Consider the following 15,533-nt stretch of genomic DNA (forward strand, 5'->3'; position numbering starts at 1 on the left):
AATTATGAAGATATGCCGGGACTAGATCCAGAGGTAGCAATGCACAGCCTTAACATTAAACCGGATGTTAAACCCGTCAAACAACAACAGAGACGGTTTCGGCCACAAATTATGGAGGCAATAGAAACTGAGGTCAAGAAACTGATTGATTCAGGTTTTGTCAGAGAAGAACAACATCCTAAATGGTTAGCCAATATCGTTCTGGTCCTTAAAAAGAACGGAAAGATCATAATCTGTATTGACTTCAGAGATCTGAATACCGCCTGCCCTAAAGACGACTTTCCCCTACCAATTACGGACGTCATCATTGACAACTCATGCGGGTTTGAGAGAATGTCATTTATGGATGGATTTTCTGGGTATAATCAGATCAAGATGCACCCAGACGATGAAAAGCATACAGCATTCAGAATACCTCTGGGCGTTTTTTGTTATACCGTTATGCCTTTCGGTTTGAAGAACGCCGGTGCTACGTATCAACGAGCAATGACGAAGATCTTTCAAGAACACCTTCGGAAGACAGTCGAATGCTACGTTGATGACCTGGTCGTTAAGAGCCATGATAAAAACGATCACATTAACGATCTGAAGATAATGTTCGAACTTATGAGGACTCATCAGTTAAAGATGAACCCAACTAAGTCCTTCCTTGGAATGTCTAGCGGTAAATTTCTTGGATTTGTCGTCACCACAAAAGGTATTCATATCGATCATGATAAAGTGAAGGCGATACATGAATTACAACCCCCGAGGAATCTTAAAGAACTCAGGGGGTTGCAAGGTCGATTGGCATATATCTGTCGGTTTATATCAAATCTGTCCGAAAAATGTCAACCGTTCTCTAAACTCACGAAGAAAGGTGTGTCGTTCGTTTGGGATGAAGCATGCCAAAAGGCATTCGAAGATATTAAGAAATATCTGGAGAATCCATCTATTCTCGTTGCACCGAAATCAGGCAGACCGTTTTTGATTTATGTCGAAGCGACGAGCCATTCGTTAAGTGTATTACTCGCACAAGACGACGATAATGGTCACGAACAAGCTGTATATTATCTGAGTCACACATTGGTTGGAGCTGAATCTCGTTATCTAATGATCGAGAAAGAATGCCTCGCACTGGTGTTCGCAATCCAGAAAATGCGACACTATTTGGTTGGACAGACAATTTATGTCATTTCCAACATAAACCCGATCCGGGTATTCATGACCCAACCGGCCTCCATGAATTGGCGTTTAGCCAGGTGGGCTCTATTGTTATCGCAATATGATCTGTATTTCAAACAACAAAAGTTGGTTAAGGGATGAGCTATTTGTGATCTTTTGGCAGAAAACCCTACGAAAGATGCAGTTGAGTTGTACGACGATCTGCCCGATGAAACTCATGAAGTTAATATCACCTCACATCAGAAAGTGTGGCAATTATACTTCGATGGGGCTTCCCGAGCAACCAACGTGGCAAGCGCACCCGGATGTTCTAAAATCTCCTCAGGAGTGGGGGTCGTTTTAGTTTCCCCGGGAAAGCATGTCTTACCTAGAGCATACTCGTTGACCGAACCATGCTCTAATAACGTAGCCGAGTACAATGCGTTGATAATTGGACTCAATTTCGCCAAAGAGCTGGGGTCGAATACCTTGAAGCTTTTGGAGATTCTCAATTGGTAGTTAATCATATTCGAGGAGAGTATGAAGTCAGAAATCGAGACCTGATTCCATACCACCAGGTGGCCATTGAGATGGCAAACTCGTTTGAAGAATTTTTCATCGAGTATGTTCCGCATCTCCAAAATACATACGCAGACGTATTGGCGGCATTGTCGGTATCTTTGGCTCAGCCTCCCGAGACAGAACAATTAATTACAGTGAGAACTCACCAACTTATTGTTCCTATCTACGATTCGGTTGCCAAAGAAGCATATTCAACAAGAGTTGAACCCAAAGTTCGAGATTGGCGTTTCCCTATTATTGATTATGTTCTACACGGTATCTTACCTGAAGACGTGAAAGAAAGAGATTTGATTTGACGGAGAGCACCGAGATTTTACTACAACACTGGATCACAAATGTTGTACCGATGGTCGTACGACGGTCTATTACTCCGTTGTCTATCCAATAAGGAAGCGGAACAAGCACTCAAAGAGGCGCATGAGGGAACGTGTGGTGCACATCAACCCGGTCCTAAACTCTGCGACCAACTTAGGAGAATTGGATATTATTGGCCAACTATGGTAAAAGATGCAGTTGACTACGCCCGACGATGTCAAGCATGTCAATTACATGCAAATTATATGCACCAGCCTCCAGATCATCTACACCCGTCAGCAACGTCATGGTCGTTTGAGACATGGGGAATGGATATTGTTGGTCCTATAAATCCCCCGTCAGTCAAAGGTGATCAGTTCATCCTAGCAATTACCGACTACTTCTCCAAATGGGCTGAAGCGATTCCGCTCAGAGAAGTTAAAACGAGTAACGTCATTGCATTCATCAAACACCATATCATCTACCGGCATGGTGTCTCAAGACGAATCATACATGACAGCGGTCCTCAATTCATCAGCAACGCCTTCATCAGGTTTTGCGAGAAGTTCAAAATTCAGGACATTTCATCGACGGCTTACAATCCCACAGCAAATGGATTGGCTGAAGCCTTTAATAAAACAATCATAAAGCTCTTGTCAAAACTCGTGAAAACTAATAAACGAGATTGGGATGACAAGCTTGGCGCGGCTCTATGGGCCTATCGTACCACGGTACGTACACCGACGGGAGCGACCCCGTATTCGTTGGTATACGAATGTGAAGCCGTTCTTCCATTGGAAATACAAATTCCATCTCTTCGGATTGCTCTCGCAACCCAGATGACAACCGAAGAACAACATCAAAAACGTCTCGAAGAACTCGAGATGCTCGACGAAAAGCGCTTAGAAGCTCAACAACATATTGAGTTCTACCAAGCCAGAATTTCCCGAGCTTTCGACAAAAAGGTTCAACAATGGAGTTTTAAAGAAGAAGGTTTGGTCCTAGCTGAAAGACGGCCTATGATCCTTAACTCCAAGAAGAAAGGAAAATTCGAGCCCAAATGGGAATGACCGTTTGTAATAGAAACAGTCTATTCAAATGGTGCTTACCGCCTGATTACCCAAGATGGCAATAAATTAATGATGCCAATAAATAGGAAGTTCCTGAAAAAATATTATCCGTAATACGTTCAGGATAACCTATGCAGAACGGGAAGTTCCTAGAGAATCCTATATAGGATACTTTATCCGTAATACGTTCAGGATAACCTATGCAGAACGGGAAGTTCCTAGAGAATCCTATATAGGATACTTGGGGATAACCCGAGATCAGTTAATTGTTCTAAATATAAAACTGATCTTTCAAATAATATGTTTTTTGATTGTCATAAAGTTCTTTTACAGCTTCTGTTGAGATGAGATTCAAATCTATAAACAATTAATCTTTCCTCACAAAACCTTTCACCGATCAAATCGATCGACGAAGGGTACACTAAAATCTGTCATGGATTAAAATCATTCAAACTTCTGCTGCTCATTTGGTCAAACCTTTAAACAGTTAGGACTAGAACCAAAATCCCCTCTTGATTCCTTCAATGAACGAGAGGTCCACAAACTGAACGATCAAACCTTTAAACAGTTAGGATCGTCTCAAACTCTCATTTGGTCAAACCTTTAAACAGTTAGGACCAAAGCCAAAATCCCCTCTCGATTCCTTCAATGAACGAGAGGCCCACAAATCGAGCGATCAAACCTTCCTACAGTTAGGATCGTCTCAAAACTCTCACTTGGTCAAACCTTACTACAGTTAGGACCACAACCAAAATCTCCTTTCGATTCATTTTGTGAACAAAAGATCCACTTTTGAATTGAATAATCAAACCTTATGACAGTTAGGATTATTCAAACCAGTCCAGATTCTCTAAGTGGAGATCCCACTTTGAGTTTCTTTTGCAATAGGAGATAGAATATAAAATTCTTCTTCTTCGATTTTAGGTTTATCTCTACCAACAAACAAGAGACTAGGAGATAGAATATAAAATTCTTCCTCTCCGATTTTAGGTTTATCTCTACCAACAAACAAGAGACCAGGAGATATAATATAAAATTCTTCCTCTCCAATTTTGGGTTTATCTCTACCAACAAACAAGAGACTAGGAGATGGAATATGAAATTATTCCTATCCGATTCTAGGGTTTATCTCTACCAACAAACAAGAGATTGAAAGATAGAATACCCAATTCTTTCCTTATAATTTTGGGTTCATTTTCCTGCATAGGAAATGTAACCTATTTGCATTTCAAAAGCCATGCCATTTACGCATGGGGGATATTATCTCTATCCCTTATTAGAGATAAGCCTACATCTAACACATGTAGCCTACATATTCAACATTGTAGTTCAAAGTCTAAAAGAGTTTAATTCTTTTAGCGCAACGTTATATGTGAAACGGACTTAGATAATTCACATACTAGCCTGATTCAAACGGTAATCGGTAAAGGCATATCAAACCCGTTGATGGCTGAGGATTTGCCAAAAATTCTATGAGTATTGTGGCTATTTATTCTAAACAAGAATGAGTAACCATAATTAAAATATCAATGAGCAAAAAGTTCACTATACTAACCAAAAGAGTTCAAACAAAACAGCATAAAAAAAATGTATGTTCCCAAAATTACAATAGTTTGTAATGACAAATTTGGTCCTCTAACCGAGAGAGCTCTGTCACATAAGCCAACTCAAGCTCGGGGATCAAGTTAGCTTTAAAGTTTTCTTCATCGATGCTTTGAATTCTGGCGACCTCTTGTTCTTTGTCAGCAAAAATCTTGGCTTGAAGATTTAGTTGCCGGAATAGATTCACCTCAACCTGAGTCACCTCCGCCAGATCGGACTCCAACACTTCACGCTCATCCCTAGCTTTGGCGAGTTGTTCTTCCAGACAGGCTATCTTTGCTTGGTTTGATTCTAAATCACGATACAGATCTGTCTTAATCTGCGTTTTTTTGGCAACGCCCTCCTTAAGTTGGTCAATGTAGATTTTCAACCCCTGAAGTTCGGATTCAGCGGATTTCTGAGAATCACGCCACACCTGCAATTTCAGGTCCATTTGAGAAGCGATGTAGGAAGACGTGCCATTAACACGAAGATTTTATAAATTTTCAATGTGTTGCTTAAGGTCAGCCAAGTAAGCTTCAATCGAATCGGACAGTTCAGAGTATTAGTAGTCTTTAATGCCTGATACATAGCGATCGAGAGATTTTCTAAAATGCTCGAAAGGTCAGCCTTTGAGAAGAATCCGATCAACCATGATATTAATGAAGGTAACCAAACTTTGAACGTCAGCATAAAGGACAGCCTTGGCCGGATCTTCGTTTGCCAATAAAGCTTGAATACGATTAGACAATGACAAAGAAGGAGCTACAAAATGAACAGGTGAAATGGATGTAAGATATACAAACCCATGTATAGCAACGAACGGAAACATGTTACGTTCAGTAGAGAACTTAATAACTGGGTTACCTTGGCTTGACGAGACTACAACGGGCTCTACAACAACTGGGATTTGCTCAGAAGTAACACTCGTCTGTTGATCCACTATATTAGACGGTTGTTCACTTGAAGCCTCCAACGGCTTTGGATCCAGATCGACAAGTTCGTGAGAGACGAGTTCTATAAAAAAATGATGATGAATAAATACTCTATTAATCCAACTTCAAAGCACATCAAAAATGACACGTACCAAGTTGAGCCGAAGTGGCAGGAGGTTGCTCTTCTACGGTAGCCTTCGACCCTCCAGCTTCATGAACCACTAGAGTCGGATCGGAAGTTACAACAGGTTCAGCTTCGACAATAGCAGAAGTCGGAGGAACAGTAACTGGCGGTTCAACTTCAGCCGGGGGACCTGTCAAAAGCAGGAAACCCAAACCTTCAGGTTGATCGCATTCACCAATGACAGTAGACGCATCAACTTCATTCGTTGGTCCTACATCTAAAATTCTTATTTTGGTCATCAAAAAAATAAGAAATCAAAGAAAAGCTTAATTGAAGACTCGAATCCGAAAGTACATACCTTCCGATGCGCCTACTTCAGCTGAATCGACTCTAGTAGTTGGTCCTACAGTAGCGGTCGGAGCCGGAGCTGATAGTATATCGGAGATTTTCTGGTGTTCATCTTCAGAAATATCAAGATTGAAGTCTTGTTCGTTGAAATCTCCGATACCCATATCATGGGTAAGTTCTGGATCTCTCGGCTCATTGACAGGGATATCTATTAAGCAGAAGGAACCGTCAGTGCATATGTAAGAGGTATGAAAGAATCAAAGCAAAAAAAAATAAGGCTACCTTCAATAATAGTTGCGGGGTCAGCGGCGCTACTACCCGCACTCACCTCCTTTAGTTTAACTAAAAGAAGATAAAGCGCACAAGTTAGTAGGAGAGGAACATGTTCCGATTCACCTATCTCCCGGAAATGCCCCCCAAATGAGAAAACATTTGTACCTGTGTCGGCGATTGGCGAGGTCGATGTAGTAGCCGGAGGAAGGGTGGTGTCCTTACTGAGGGGTTCTTCACTCATTGCTCTGTGTACTTGTTGAGTGAAGCTGGATTCATCAACATCCATTAAACCCGGAGAAGAAGGCTCGGGCATGATTTCTCCTTCCTCTTCTGGCTCAGTTGCAATAGCAAAAGAATAAATAAAATGCTATATTCAAAGATAAGATAGTAAAAAGGAGATAAGAATTAGATCTTACCCCCTTCATCAACCGGAAGATCCTGAGTAAACTTCTCTTCAAATAACGGGGAAAGTTGACATTGTCGATGAGCCGTCTTCTTAATCCTCTTCGAAACACGAGAATCTCGAGGAACTTCAGAGCTCTCATGGCAAAACTTGGTACGCAGTTCGGTTCCTTGAGCTGGCCGAGGTTGAACCTCAGAAGGAGCAGGAGACCGAGATCTCTTCCTGCTAAGAAGCGGGGCAACGTCTTCTTCCTCTTCTTCTTCCTCTTCTTCTGCCTCTTCCTCCCGCGCAGGCCATCTCACAATCATCTTATTGGAGGACGACAGGGGAATGTTCTTCTCCTTCATTTGTATACCTTTTGAAGGAACACCTGGCGATTGGGGTGAAGAAGCCCGACGAGTTCTGTGGGCCACAGGAGAAAGATGAATGTTAGCCTCTGCGTCGCCTTGGGTCTCATCCTCCTCACTAGAGGTTTCGAAGTCATCGCTCTCTTCGGAATCAGCTATTTGTTTTCCTTTGCGAGAAGAGGTAGCAGGTTCCTTTCCCTTCCTTGAAGGTATAACTCTGCGGACCACAGCCTCCGCTTCTAACTCAGAAATCTTCTTCTTGGTAACGGGCGTGTTGGCGGCTAGAATCCACCGGCAGTAGAGAAAAGTCAAGTGAAGATCAGGCTCAGCAACATGCAAACTAAATTGAGCTTCGGTACAGCCAGCAACATTCCAGAACCAGGCTCGTACTCCATCGATAAGGCCTCCGCAGGTTACTAACCATTTATTGGGATTCCCGACGTATAACTGATCGTAGCCGAATTGTCGCGCAAATCGGAAAGGAAAATAAGGCTCGATCTTGCATAAGTTCTTCGACCGGAAAACATTATAACCTGGTCGAATGTTCATGAGCCAATGGAAGCTACCCATGTCGAGAGAAGTCCTGTTGGTCCCAGGCATTTCCTCATCAATGAGCGTGTCATTATATGCACCAGAAAAGCGAGGGAAACATTTATAAAATTCCCAACACTTAGCATTCTTAAACTGCCTCACCCGGTCAGGCCATTGTCGAGAAGGATTCAGCCATTTACACCCTTCCAAAAGCTGCAGCGCGCAAAGGGATTTCTAGATCATACACGTCGGGTGCTGACATCATGTCTGTTCGATAGAGGACCAGCCACGCCATTAAGTATGTGTAGGGCAACTCAACGCTCGACAAAGGAATATTAGTCGAAGGCCCAACATCCACTTTTGTAAAGGTGTTAGCCAGGTTACGCAAACCGCTGTGGATGTTAGCAATCATGGCGGAGAGTAAAGATAACCTACCTCCGATGGCTAGTTGCACGGCAGGAAAGAGAACCTCAAGAGGAAGCACCTCAGAAGACTGATGCGGCACTACACATTTCTTTAGCCATATAGCCAGGTAGCCGGAAAGGAGAGTCTCAGGCCTCATTCTCTTCGTGGATTGCCACAAGAAAGTACTGAACTTTGTGCCCTTAAGAAAGCCACCTTGGGATGACTCGGTTCTATAAGACTGAGCATTAATCTTTGTGATTAACTTATTAACATCAAAAGGGGTCAGAATAGGTGATTCACAGACAGCTTCACCGATCGGGCTTTCGAGATTCTGGAACAAGTAATCGGCGAACTGCTTCAGACTGACTCGAGCTGCCTTCTTACTCTTTACCTCGATCCTGGCTATCGCTGTCTGGTAATGATAAGTTAATTCCCAGAGAATGTCATAAGCAGGAGAGCCAGCCTTCTTCATCTTCATAAGCTGACGATTGTTGGGAAAATATTCTTGATAAGGAGTATTCCCCAATGGCAATCCAGATACCTTCATCATCTCGTGGAGTAGAAGTCCTAACTCCCCATACTTGGTGAAAAATGTATTGGTCTCCGGATTATAAGACTCGAACAAGGTGAGAAAGTGATCTACACTTACTGGGAGACCATACATGCTGGCTCGGATTGGAGCGTATAACCCCCAGTTCTTTAACTCCTGATCCCAACGATTGAGTACATAGTTGGCCATTCTAGCCCACCATTTGTCTGGAAGAGAATGAACCCAGCCGTAACACCTAAACTTCGGAAGGGGGAATTCTCTGCCGATCCGAGCAAGCCTATTCTTTACTGTGTTGGCCTTTATCATCAGTTCATTTTGAGGCCCACTATCGGGTCTAAGTATCCCCGGGTGAAGGCCACGAATAGTATACCTACCACTGGAGCCAGGAGCGCTGACATCTTTACCAACAAACCCGCAATGAATGCGTTCATGGTCATCTGTCAGGTGCCACGACATTTTCCTCGAAACGGCCAAATTCCTTAATTGCAGAATTGAATACTGTCGAGGAAATGGGGGAAGGAATAGAAAAGCACCTTCATGTTCATTCAACCAAATTTCGGGATCACGGCAAAGATTATCCGGATCTTCAATCGAATCCCCGAACAAATAATCAGGCTTCTTTAACGGTTCGGTGGAATCTCGAATAGGAGTTAGGGGTGAGTCGGTCAGCAAAGCACGTATAGTGTGACGACTTCCTTCACGAGTCAATCCAGGAACGCTATCATCACAACCCTCACTAAATTGACGGGCTTCTCTAACCAGAAAGTCGCCGTTAAAGAAGGCGTGAAGAATACCACTCTGGCCTGGGTCTTCTCTATCAAAAAAGACCACAGAGGGAAAAGGGACTGCGAAGAAAAGTTGGAAAGCAGTTGAATAAAAAGGCTAAATAGAGCAAAACCCCTGCCCTAAGTACCCGCGGTAGTGGTTGTTGTCGTGCGTTACCGCGGCAGTATACACTGTGCCGCACTCAGCCGCGGCAATACGTGCTGCCGCGGTAACTGAACAGCAACTCCAGATTTCAAAAACCATGGGTTTGAGCCAAATTGGTATTTTGGGCTGTGGAACACATCTTGATTAAACAAGATATGTATTTTGCAGTGTCAATCCCCTCGAAGGAGGATGTCAACTCTTCCCGGATGCCCCTCAAAGGGGGCAAGCGAGGTTATATGGGCAAAAGCATTAATTTTAAACAGATAGAGAGTTGAAAAGTCACCTCCAAACGGCATGGCAGCGGTCTCGACCTCCTCAGGTGCTGATGCTGCAGATTTTCCCTTCGGGACACGAGCTTTTTTGGGTGACATAGTAAAACTGGTTCGAGCAACAATGAAAGTTAGGGTTTTGAGTGGGATCTCAAATAAAAGGAAACAAAACGAACTCAGAACACAAAGTATGAATTCGGCTTTACCAGAGATCAAGAAGAACCAACCTTGGAGATCAAAAAAGACTGAAAGAAGACTGAGATATGAGAAGGTCACTCAAAACCCTAGGTTATGTTTGAACAAAATCGCCCAAATAAGAAGAAGTGCGGAGGAGAAAAGCCAGAAAAATCCTTTTATAGGATGTTTGAAGAGGATTCGAACTCAAAACAGCGGGTAAAATGACCAAAAAAAAGGGCCCGACATCAGACTTATAACCCGACTGGCCGAAGCGCTGCGCGACACTCGACACTGTCGTGCTTGAGCGCGGCAGTCTACGCTGTTATGCTCAAGCGCGACAGTAGAGGCTGGCGCGGCTGTGCGCGGCAGTAGAGGCTGGCACGGCTGCTAACGCAACATAGTCCACTCTGACGCGCAGAAACACTGTGCATACACAATAATTCCTTGGGTATTTGAACACATACATCTCCCGTTGTATTTGGAATACATACCCGAACACTCCGATGAGTATATGAGTATAAACTACATCTCCTTGGACCTCCCAACGGTTCTGATTCAAGACTTCGACAATGGCCACGCGATAAACGCAGCACCGGAGGAATCTTAGCTATTCTACAAAGTACTGAATAGACTAAAAAATGAAGAAGTCAAGAATTGAAGCCATTCACAGACCATTCTAGGCAACTTCCTCAACAAAGTACTGAAGAAATTGCAAGGAAAACTTATCATATCCAAAGTGTCCCAGACTCCTCTCTCCAAAATGATGAGTCTGAGATACTTTGGAGGGGGTATCTGTAGGCGTCAAAAAATGCTTACAAACATCCAAATACCACTCAAGGCAAAGAGAAGACGATAAACTCCATTCTCTTAATCAGAGGGGATCATTCAAAGGAAGTGAGACAACATACACACCAACAGGCAGTACATGGCGGTGCGGCTGAGGCGCGGCAGTACATTGTGCCGCGGCCAAGGCGCGACAACCTATGGTGCCGCGGCTAAGGCGCGACACCCTATGGTGCCGCGGCTATTACAAGGGGTGCTGCGGCAGTTACAAGACAGTTATATGATGATTTTTTAAAGCCCACGTGGCAGCATATCAGAAATAGAATATGTGCTGACGTGGACAAGTAGTTAAGCCATGAAAAAAGTGGTTAAAGGTCGTGGGAGAATAGTTTCAAGCACGATGGAACGTGCTGGTAACCGCATCTTTGGCCGCGGTAGTCCACACTGCCGCGCTAATAGCCGCGGCAATGTCGATTGCCGCGGCCAAAGAACAGTCATCTGGTCGGTTACTTCACCTCCGTTTCAATTGTTGTGCACTCCTACCCCTATAAATACCTCCCTAGACACGAAATAAAGGACATAGAGCATTTTGGAGCAGAAGAGACTTGAGCTTTTGGTGATTTTGAGGAAGAAAGAGAGAACTTTCACCCTTTGACAAACATCATTTGGTGATTCCTAGAGATCTAAGCTCAGACTTGATCTTTGGAAGAGTGAACATCTTACATTGATAAGATATTCGCTTTCAAATCTTTACTTTGATAAACGAAGGAAAGATCTCCAAACACCCTCACGATCTGTGATTCGGTGGTCCACGAGCCAAAGCACTCCCGGCACAGGCAAAGTCCCACAAAATAGGATTCGATAAACGGTTTCTGTGTTATTTTCTCGAGAGTTGTAATTTTTGCTTATTTTCATTGTAATTTTCTGTAAAACGATTGAAGTTTTAATGGAATCGACAATGGAAACAACTTTCGCTGAAAACAAGGTACCCACTCCTTATCCCCCGTTCGTCGGGGTAAGGCGCGCTAGATTCTTTTCTTCTTCGTTGTATTATTCAGAAGTTGTTCCATCATCTCTCTTAGAGAATCTATGGTTGCCTGTTGCTCTTCGAGCTTCTGGGCGACCATCTGCTCATGGGCGAGTTCGGTCATGTGTACCCTCGCCAGAGCGTCCTGACTTGAGCATGAGGTTTGAGACGTGGCCGCTGCCGAGTGAACCTCGTCTTCGCTGTAGGAGGGAGGTGCTAAGGTGGAGTAATCAAACCCAATGCTTACCCCCCTGCGACTACGGGTACGCTGGTATATGCCCTCTTGCCCGTGTTGAACGAACCGAGGATTAGGCTCCAGAACGGGGTCCGAATCTAGGGAGTCGGAAAGTACCACCTTACCCTTGTCCGTCATGTTGATTGTAGCGGACAGGAGCTCTAGGTCGTCGGCAGTGCGTCCTTTTTGGTGATGACGCTTTCGACGGGAGGGCCTCGGTCGAGAGGGTTGTCGAGAAAGTCTCTCAAACACCGAAGGCCTCATCGTTCCTATGCATTGACAGTCGGCGAGTACTGTGTGGATGAGCCTTTCGCAATGGCACTGAGGATTTGCCTCATGTATGATGCGTTTGCGAGTTAGGTATCCCCGGAGGTCCTCTGTGGGCGGTTGGTGACAACCCCCAGCATCAGAAGGATCGCTTGGGTGATTGCACGAGAGAGCTTTGGGTGTACCCTCTGGTGCACGCTGAGTGGAGCGTTTTGGTGATGGAATTAGGCAATCTCGCCTTGACGGGCGAGTTTTCGTGTTCGGGTGAATTCCAGCATGTAGGCGAGTTTCAACCCTTCGCTCAAACGGGCGGGTTCACGAGGTGTTGCCTACTTCTTTGCCTTTACGTTTATCAGCCAAAAGGTTATGGTGAGGCTCACCAGCCCTCGGGGATTCGCCTATTCGGGTAGGCTCGCTTGCTCGGGGTGGTTTATTCGAATCAGGGATGTGACCTGAGAAGCGAAGTCCACCTGAGCAGGTGGCCCCGTCCTTCTTGGTTGGCGCTCCCAATTTGGAGAGCCTCCCGGCATTGGGCGAGCTGTCCTCTCGTCTGACATTTCTTGAGCCTGTATAATAATTCAGGCCGTTGTATGAGACGAGGGCTCGGCCCCCTTTTTCTGCTGGCTAGCTCTTCTAGCGAGGAGAGCATCTGCGCGGGCTGTGGCAGTGTAGTCTGTGCCGGAATGAACCGGCGTTTCTTCCGGGACGGGTGCCCGGGAAGGCCACTTGGCGACCCATCTGGCAGGCTCTCGTCCTGTGTTCTCGATCTCTGGCTTGGCCTTGATCGATTTTTAGGGAGCGGGTTCCCCCGACGAGACTCGTGTAGAACCCTTATGTGCGGAGGCTTTGGCCGTTTGAGGTCGGCCTTGGCGCATGACTCTGTGGCGTTTGCGGGACGCATCGCCACCAGAGGAGGAAGAAGACAAGTACTCTTCATACTTGGCTTGGTCGAACTCGATCTCTAGGGACTCCACCGTCGTCCCAGCAGCGACTTCGTCGAACTGAGCTACCACCATTTCGGTTGAAGAAACAGCTTCTCCCACTGTGGTCGCCATCTTCTGTAGGTGTAAATTTTGATCTCCCAAAAAAAATAGGGAACTTCGTTTGTATTAATAAGAAGGCTTATTACAAACTAATCAATCGAAATTACAACAGAAGCAGAGGGAAGGCCCTCCTTGTTTAGTGTGGGGACTTTTCGGTAGCTACAGGATGCTTCGCTTGATGCTCGTGCCGAGTCTGCTTCCCTTGGACCATTCGACCGAGGTCGCTGGAGAGCTTCAGTACACAGTAGAAACTCTGTTCGATGGAGTTCGGGTCTTCTAGTTCACCGGCGATCAGGGCCCAGAACTAGGAAGTGGCGCTGTAATGCAAAAGTGATGCAGAGAGCTGGCCGTCGATGCTTTTTCCTAAGTTTATCGACCTCCTCTGAAGGTTGTTGGCAGAGGCTCTTAAATAAAAGAGAGGCAGCTTGGCTGCTCCTTGAATTATAGGATGTGACCATACATTGTTCAGAGATATCATGCTGTTCACCTGTACTATGAGCGGTCATTCGAGGAGTCGTGTTTGGCATCACGTCAAGTAGGAGCGGGAAAGCCCCTCCTTGTATGCGTGACAACGGTCGTCAGATACTCGAGTGGATCTGACCAACTCACCGAGCGCCGGCGGCCCTCGCCCTTCGCTTGGACAAGTGAGGTAAGTTGCATTTATGAGGGTGCAGGTTGATTTGGCGTCTGTCCGATCACTTGTACTGTGTACTGTGAGCGGCCATTCGGTGGGCCTGGGGTACCGCATCTTCTCCCTTCAGGTCGAGAGAGGTGGGGAAGCGGGTTCCCAGTACTCGAGTGAGCTTGGACAGCTTGCCGAATGTCGACGGATCCAGCTCTCGACTCGGACAGACGAGGGGAGCTGCATTTATGAGTGCCCAGGTTGATTCGACACCTGTCCGCTCACTCGACGGGCCTAGAATACTATGCTCTCTCCCTTCGGGTCGAGAGAGAGGTGGGAAAGCCCGCCTTAGCACGTGGGGTAGCAGATACCTAGCTATACTAGCGGCCTTGAGGTTTGCTGGCGAATTCGACTACAGACTCGGTCAGGCGAGTTGTGATAAAAGGTGAATTCCCGTGGCTTGGGTGACTTCTCCTTGCAGGCGAATTTCTCGCAAGCTCACGGAGGTATTTTTACCGTCTACAGCTAGCCCGCCTAGAGCGTTGGTTTTGACAGAATGGGAGATGTTTCGGTCAGGGCGAATCCCACCCGCTAGTGAGAGTTCTCCTGATTTGGTGATCTCCTCAACCCTCGGAGGGTCGAGTCTCCGCCTCGCATCGTTCAGACCTAAATAATACCTCAGGCTGGCATACGAGGCGAAGGTTTGAGCCTTCCATCGGGCCAGGAGCTGTCATCGCCGCTGTCAGGCTCTTCTTGAAAGAGGAGCGTCTGGGCGGATCGTGTCGACCCGGTTCGCGCCAGAGTGAACCTCTATTTCCTCTGGTGCGAAGATTTGTGAGGGTCATTTGGCGACCCATTTGGCGATATTCCGCCTAGCGTTGCCGACCTTTGGTTTGGCCGTGATCAATTTTGGGGATGTCTGATTCCCTGCCATGACTCGGATGGCATCCTCAAGCGCGGGGGTCTTGGCCATTTGAGGTCGAACCCTGCACACGACTCGGTGGCGTTTGTGGGACGCATCACTACCAGAGAAGGAGGACAAGTACTCTTCATACTTGGCCTGGTTGAACTCAATTTCTAGGGACTCCACTGTTGTATCGACCGGAACCTCATCGAACTGAGCTACCACTATTTCGGTTAAAGAAATAGTTTCTCCCATTGTGGTCGCCATCTTATGTAGGTGTAAATTTTGATCTCCCAAAACAGGGATTTCGTTTGTATTGATAAGAATAGCTTATTAGAAACTAATGAATCGAAATTATAATAGAAGAGGAGGGAAGGCCCTCCTTGTTTAACGTGGGGACTTTGGTAGCTATAGGATGCCTCGCTCGATTCTTACACCGAGTCTGCTTCCCTTGGACGATTCGACTGAGGTTGCTGGTGAGCTTCAGTACACAGTAGAAGCTCGTGCTAGCCGAGTTTGAGTTTCCGAGTTCGATAGCGATCAGGGCCCGAAGCTAGGAGGAGATGCTACAGTGCAAAGGTTATGCAAAGAGCTTGTCGTCAACTCCTTTTAGGGTTGAGAGCTGTGGTTCAGCTGATTGATCAATTAACTATGAGTTAATCAAACTTCTACTCTTACTGAACTGCTGGC

The sequence above is a fragment of the Asparagus officinalis genome, unplaced genomic scaffold (assembly GCF_001876935.1).
Source record: "Asparagus officinalis unplaced genomic scaffold, Aspof.V1 AsparagusV1_Un453, whole genome shotgun sequence".
Lineage (NCBI taxonomy): Eukaryota > Viridiplantae > Streptophyta > Magnoliopsida > Asparagales > Asparagaceae > Asparagus > Asparagus officinalis.